Raw genomic sequence first — 6,644 nt, forward strand, 5'->3', positions numbered from 1 at the left:
CGGGCCCGGAGAGGAGGGCCAGGCACCAGGGCCTCGCTTCCCTGCATTAGCTGAGGCGTTTTCTCGATTTCTCGATTTTCGGTGTTGAGTTCACCTTGTGCTCGCTGCGGTGCCGGCCTCATTCCCTGCTGGCGTTCAGGGCTGTGGATCAGCTGCCAGTGGATGAGGAGAGGCCGCGCTGCCCATTGCCCTGCCTGTGACAGGCGGCGAAAATGACAGCTCCTCTCTGCCACACAGACACAGAGCTCATCACAGCCACTCCATGGTTTACCTCGTGTATGAAAGCTGGTATTATTATTCCTAAAGATGCAATAGTTGCTACAGTAAGGTGTGTGTGGGGGGGGGTTCCAGATTCTTGTAGTGAGATATGGCTGAAAGAGGAAGTGGCTGGTTTGAATCAACTCATTTTGGTGAGGATGGCTCAGACTGCTCACAAAATCAAGCCCAAAGGCAAAACCTGAACCAGCCACAAGTCACAGAGAATGACTAATTTCTCATGAAGCTTTAATGATGGCTTTGAGCACAAAAGAATAGAAAATTTCAGAAGTGATTAGCACAGAAACATAGAACACAGAAAATCTCCTTAGCAGAGACATTTTTCTTTCATTTCAATGCCATGCTAGAACATGACATCAACGTGGCTGGAAGGAAAACTGGGATGGAGAGGCCATGGGGCTCATGCTGACGAGAAGGAGGGCCTGGAGGGGAGTGCAAACTGTGCTTCCCATGAAGGGGACAGTGAGGACCAGTATTCAGGGAGATGCTGATGCACCAGGCTTCCATGTTGGGGAACCTCCCAGATTTGTCTTTTTTGTACTGCCATCAAAAACATGCAAACAGACGAAGCCAAATTTCCTCTTTGTGAAAGATCAACCTTAGCATCCTTCCTACCTTTTCTCTGAGCACACAGCAAAGGTCTTTTTGCCTTACAACAGCCCCTTAACACAGATGACGGCACTGGGAAATTTTGGCTTGGTCACCAGGACACTCCCCTATGCCTTAGGTAAGATTAGTTCATGGCTGTGGGCTGCCTCTGGCCCGTGGTGATCCTCATCTCCTGAGCCTGCTTGCCTGCTGATTCTTCCTCAGGAGGCAATTTGAGCCTTCTTTACCTGTGTGAGTGGGGAAATGGGCAGGTGGGGTCCCTGCTGGGCCTGCAAGAGATGCAATCCCCTCCACATCCCACTGCAGCTAGCAAGAGCTGGCAGGTGAAAAGGGTTAATAGGGCAGGCTTTAAACCTGTGTGGTGAAAGGGGACATTTCAACAAGAAAAAGAGATAATAATGCAACACCCTGTCCTTCACTAATCACCCATGAACTGTGTCTTGAGCCCTACATGGCACCAGCATCTGCTGCCCCATGGCCAAAACGTTGTTGCCCTCTCAAGGTGCCACAGGGGAGGCTCAGGGTGGCTTCTCCAGAGAGGCAAGGGAGGCTGGTACTTTAATCAGCATTTCTCTGCTTACAGGCACCAGCAAGCGTGATCACAGTGTGGGAGGTGAAGAATAGCTGGTGTTTTACTGCAGGTTCCAGGGAAAAATGCAATTGTGAAAAGCTCTGTTTTCAGCAGTGATCAAGAAATACAAACTCAAGAGCAGAACCCCCTTGGACAGTGCTGCAAAGAGCAGCATTGTCCAAGCTATACCAGCCATTGTGGGGAGGGAGAGGAGGGAAAAGAAAAATGCCATGCCTTTATAAATTAAAAAGATGTTTTTTCTCAAGGCATAAAACAAGATTTCTGTTTAAGATACTGGGAAACCAGCCTCTAACCAGCACAGAGAACAAAGCTCCTTTAAGCACTGGTGAAACTGAGCCTACAGCCTTGTCTAAAAGGAGCCTGTGTTTCTTGCTCACAGCTTGAGCTCCCCAGCTCCCTGCTCACCCCTGCTGCTGCCCCAGCAGGGAAAAATCATTTTGCCCCTCACATGACTGCTGACCAAGGGCTGTGCCACATCTGTTTTCTCAAGCTACATGGGAATGCCCTAATGGTGCACAGTTATGAGCACCCCCCTCAATCACTGTTAGCCATCACACCCCAACCCTCCATCACACTCTATTTACAGCCCCAAACAGTCTCTCAGCCTCAGATATGCTGCATGAGAAACTGCTGTGAGCAGCTCTCAATCAAGTATTGTCAGAGGGGACAGGAGCTTTGGCAGGTGCAACCACAATGGTAGGGCAGCACCATTACTTAGGAGCAATTAACCAACTACAGCCACTTCTAACACCCCTCTGAAAGAGCTGCAGAGAAGGAGGCAAGATGGCAGCAGCCATGTCTCCAGCATCACCACAGGCAGCCGATCTGGCAGGAAGCAGCAGTGTCAGCCTGGAGCCTCAGGCACCCTTGGGAGTGACCCCATTTCAGATTTGGGGCTGTGGGATCACAGCTGGAGCAGGCATTTAATGCCACCAGCCCTGGCACCCTCTCCTTGCAGTACAGGGGCCAGGACAGGTGCACACAGCAGTCACTGGGGACAGGAGAGGTCATGGCGAGTTGGGGACCAATTGAGAGGAGAGGCAGCAGCTCAGCAGTGTCACAGCGAGAGCGGGGGGGCAGCCGAGAGAAAAGCTTCACCCACCTGCAGAGCAGAGCCGAAAGCAGCTGCACCTTGTGAGTGCAGGGGAAGCATTTACGTGCTGCTTGCAACCGGTACAACAGAGCTTGGCCTATCTGTACAATATGGAGTAAACAAGGGACTTTTTCCCCTTTATGAATAGCAACAGCAGAGTTAACTCATGCTGAGGTGCACCAAGCTGATCTGCCTTACTTCCTCATTGACATGCCTGGCTGATCCTGGCAGAAATCAGAATGGCAGGAAAATCCCCTGTCAGGTGACAACGTGGTGGCAGCTACCTCTGGGAAGCCTGAAGCAGCTTATTTTCACTAGAGAAAGTCACACACAAAAACTGTTTTGTTTCAATTGAGAGAAATTTATTCTCCCACATGTTGAATCACTCTCATTGCTTTATCTCCTATCCATTGTTCTGAATGAGATAAAACCAGGTGTATTTGATGACTACAGCCCCTCCTACTTTCCAGGAGAGTCAAAGTTTTGCTTGTGCTGAAAATACAGGGATCAGAGCTAATGGGTTTGAGGAGGACAAAGGCAGGGCCCTGGATACAAAAATCAGAGCTCAGAATATTATTCTATTAGACTGCATTATTCTAGCTAATCCCAGAAATCATATTCTGGGGTGAAAAATTCAAGTTGTAATTTCCCTTTTTGGGCACCATGCTGTGTTTAGCTTAGCCCAGTTTCACCGCTCACAGCAACGTTGCTCTATCCAAAACCACAGTTCTAAGACAGCAGAAGTGCAGTGGGACAAGGCAGCAGAAGGCAGGGCTGCTCCACCTGGGCAAAGCTCACATCCTTGCAGCTGAGCAGGATTGACGGAAAGACCCATCCTGCTGTGCAATAGGGCTGAGGTGGATGTGCTCCATGTCCTCTGTTTTTATATCCTCTTTGCCTGGCAGGACCACCACCTCCTCCTTCAAGAACTGCTGTGCTTTGTTGTGTTTTCCCCCAGGACAGTCCCAGAGCTCAGGGGAACAGAAATGAGATGGAGAGTCCTGTGCAACAGCCCACAACTCAGTCTAAAGGTTGCTCAAGATCCAGCACAGAGCCAGTCCTTGCAGCTCTGAGGGAAAGCAGCGATCAGAGATAAACAGGTGAGAGCTGAACATGGGAGGAGAGCACAGCGTGGGGGATGTGTGCTACAGCTGTCCCATCTCCAAGGTGGATGGTGCCAACCTTTACACATTCAAGGACATACCCAAAACAGAAGAGCTAGTGAGAGCTGCTGCAAGCCATCAGAAAAGACCACACTGCTCTAACCACTGCTTTCTGAAAGGAGCTGCAGACTGAGAGCTCAAATATACATTCAGCAGCACTTGCTGGGCTCCCCTCAGCACTGCTTGCAAGTAGGCTGAGTGCCCATGAGCAAAACCCAGCATCACCTGTTATCTGGTGTACCAACAAAGTCTTCAAAGTAAGAGCAGATTCAGTCTAGTGACTGGATCCAGCTCTGAGCGCAGCCCACAGCAGGAGGAATAAAAAGACAAATTTCAGCCTAAAGTAACCTAAAGCTTCCTCTCAGCAGAATTACCCACCACATGAAACAAGTTTCAGCAACAGCATCACCAAACTACTGTCACCTCCAAAGGAAGCTGGGAGCAGTCATGCCTTAGTGGCATCACAAGGCTTGGTATCCTTGTGGTAACAGGCAAGCAACCATCCTTTCCTGCAATTATCCTTAAAGCTGGATTTTTGTAGAGCAATCCACTAGCCCGTATTAGAAAATAATAAATCCCACAACAGGGTTGAACTTCTTCCAGTGTCTCCTTAGGTGTGCAGAGGAGGCCCAAGGAAACATTGATTGAAGTACCCTTGTTCAGCATCTGACACTTCTATACTTGGATGATTGCCTATAACATGGAAAAATCAGAAAGTAAATTATAACACAGGTACATTTCCAGTCACTTCTTTTTGTTAATTTTCTTTCTTCCTCTATACTTTTTTGTTGTTGTTGTTGTTGTTTTTTTGTGCCGAACATCCTCACCTCTCTGGTGCTTACCTATTCTTCAGGACAATCAATGGCAGAAGGGACACTTAGCATCTCGGCTGCAGACAGGAAGTCCCCAAGAGCTTGAAACAGGACTCTTGGACAGAATCCATCTGAAAACGCAGACTTCCCTTGCAGGAAAAGCATTGTAAGGAGTTTAATGCTCTAAACATACATTCAGGGTTCTTTTCCCTGAGAGATGCCACTTAACAGGAAGACTTCCACTACAATTTTTTTCAAAAACTGTACAGAACCCCCAAATGTTTTGAGTGGCATTTATTGTTGCTTTATAACTCTGCAAGAAGTGAGTAACCTAGTACATCAGTACAAAGCCTTATAGAAGCACAAAATTGTTTGAAATTTGGTGTGGACACACATTAACTTTCCCTGTAAATACAGGCTGAATTGCTGTGGGTGTGAGTGGTGCTGCTGCAGCCTCCAGAGGAAGCCAAGGACAAACACAGCTCCACAGAGGTAACTGTGGGACATGCAGTTTATTCCATGCCCCCTCTCCCATTTCCCTTTGCACAAGAACAAGCCTGTTGTTGGCATTACATGATTATTAAATTCCTCATTACTCACTAAGGCTGGAAAACAGCCAGTATCCCTGGAAAACACCACAGGAGAGAGCTGGGTGTTCTCATAGTGCCCAGACAGACCCCCCTACATCTGCCTGGTCTGGGAGCTCCCCAGGCTCCCTGGAAAACTCCTGCAACAGCTGGGGCCAGGAAATACATTCCAGCTTAGCTGCCCCTGCATCTGCTAACTCATAAGCAACCACCGAGGTAAAGAGCCTGCAGCTGGCATCATCTGCTGTGGGATGGGTTGGTTTTGCCCAGCAGTGCTTAAAAAAAAAAAAAAAATCCACAACAAACAAACAAACAAATTAGTAAAATCCTGTGTTTATTCACCATGATCCTGAAAATATCAAAGCAAGTCCAAGAAGCTGTCATTTTGGCTTAGTGCAGTTTGACTGACTGGGGTCTTTGCACCCATTGTGGACACACAGATTCAGAAAATTCCAGCCCTATCCCTATAAACCTGCTATCAGAGAGCCCAGGCTGCTGTGGGAGCACAGGCAGGACCAGTGCTGCCTGAAGGAATTTAGCAGCAGCAATTCTTTTCTTGTGGTGCCTTTTTTGGTATGTGCAGAAGTGCAAAGCACCATTTAAAAACTCAGAGGCAAGGAAATTTGCTTAACATTAGTGTTTATTAAATGGTGAAGAAAGGAAGGAGAAAAAAGAATCAGTTTGTAAAGGAGTGACGGTAACTGATTTTTTTGTCTCTTCCATAGCACAGGTCACACTGTGCCACGCAGGCTTTTTTGTACTTTCCAAAACTTGTATCAGGTTGAGAAGACAGAGGCTGAACCCAGATATGAGGAGTAATTCTGACTGGAAGTCACAGAACCTCCCAAGTGAGGTTTGTAACAGAAGCACTTTCACCAGAAGACGAAGACAACTGCAATAACAAAACTTAAACATGAAGCTAAGGTACATAAATAGAAATTACAGGACAGAATTACAGTCAGAATTACAGGACAAAGCTTTATCCTTTTTGAACTGCTACAGATGTTTTCACACGTGGGAGTTGCAAAACTAGTTAATGACAGCATTACAGGTCACTGTTACTGACACTGAGGCGTGAGCAGTTAAAGAGGGGACAATATGCAGAGTTATTTTCCAAAGGTAACTTCAAATTCTCATCCAATAGAGTATGAGAGAAATCCCAGCTTTTGGAAGTACCTGTGCTTACCCTTGCTCATTTCCCCTTAAGTATAACATGATTTCCAACTCGACATTCTTGACCTGCCTCAGTCCCAGGGTCTCTGAAGAAGGATGGGTTTTTCTATCCAGAGTTTTTCTGGTCAGTGACAGTGGGTGACAAGAGAGGGCTGGGATCCCCGTGAAAAGCCCTCTGCTAATCCTGCCTTTTGCTTCAGCCACTCCCTCGCTGTGGCTGAGGGGCTCAGCTCCCTGCGCGGTCACCACCACACAGTGCCAGCACACAGCTCCTCCCTCCACCCTGTGGCTGCAGTGTGACACAGACCTGTCCCAGCACCTGCAGCACCAGGGCTGCCC

Source organism: Cinclus cinclus, chromosome 13 (assembly GCF_963662255.1).
Source record: "Cinclus cinclus chromosome 13, bCinCin1.1, whole genome shotgun sequence".
NCBI lineage: Eukaryota > Metazoa > Chordata > Aves > Passeriformes > Cinclidae > Cinclus > Cinclus cinclus.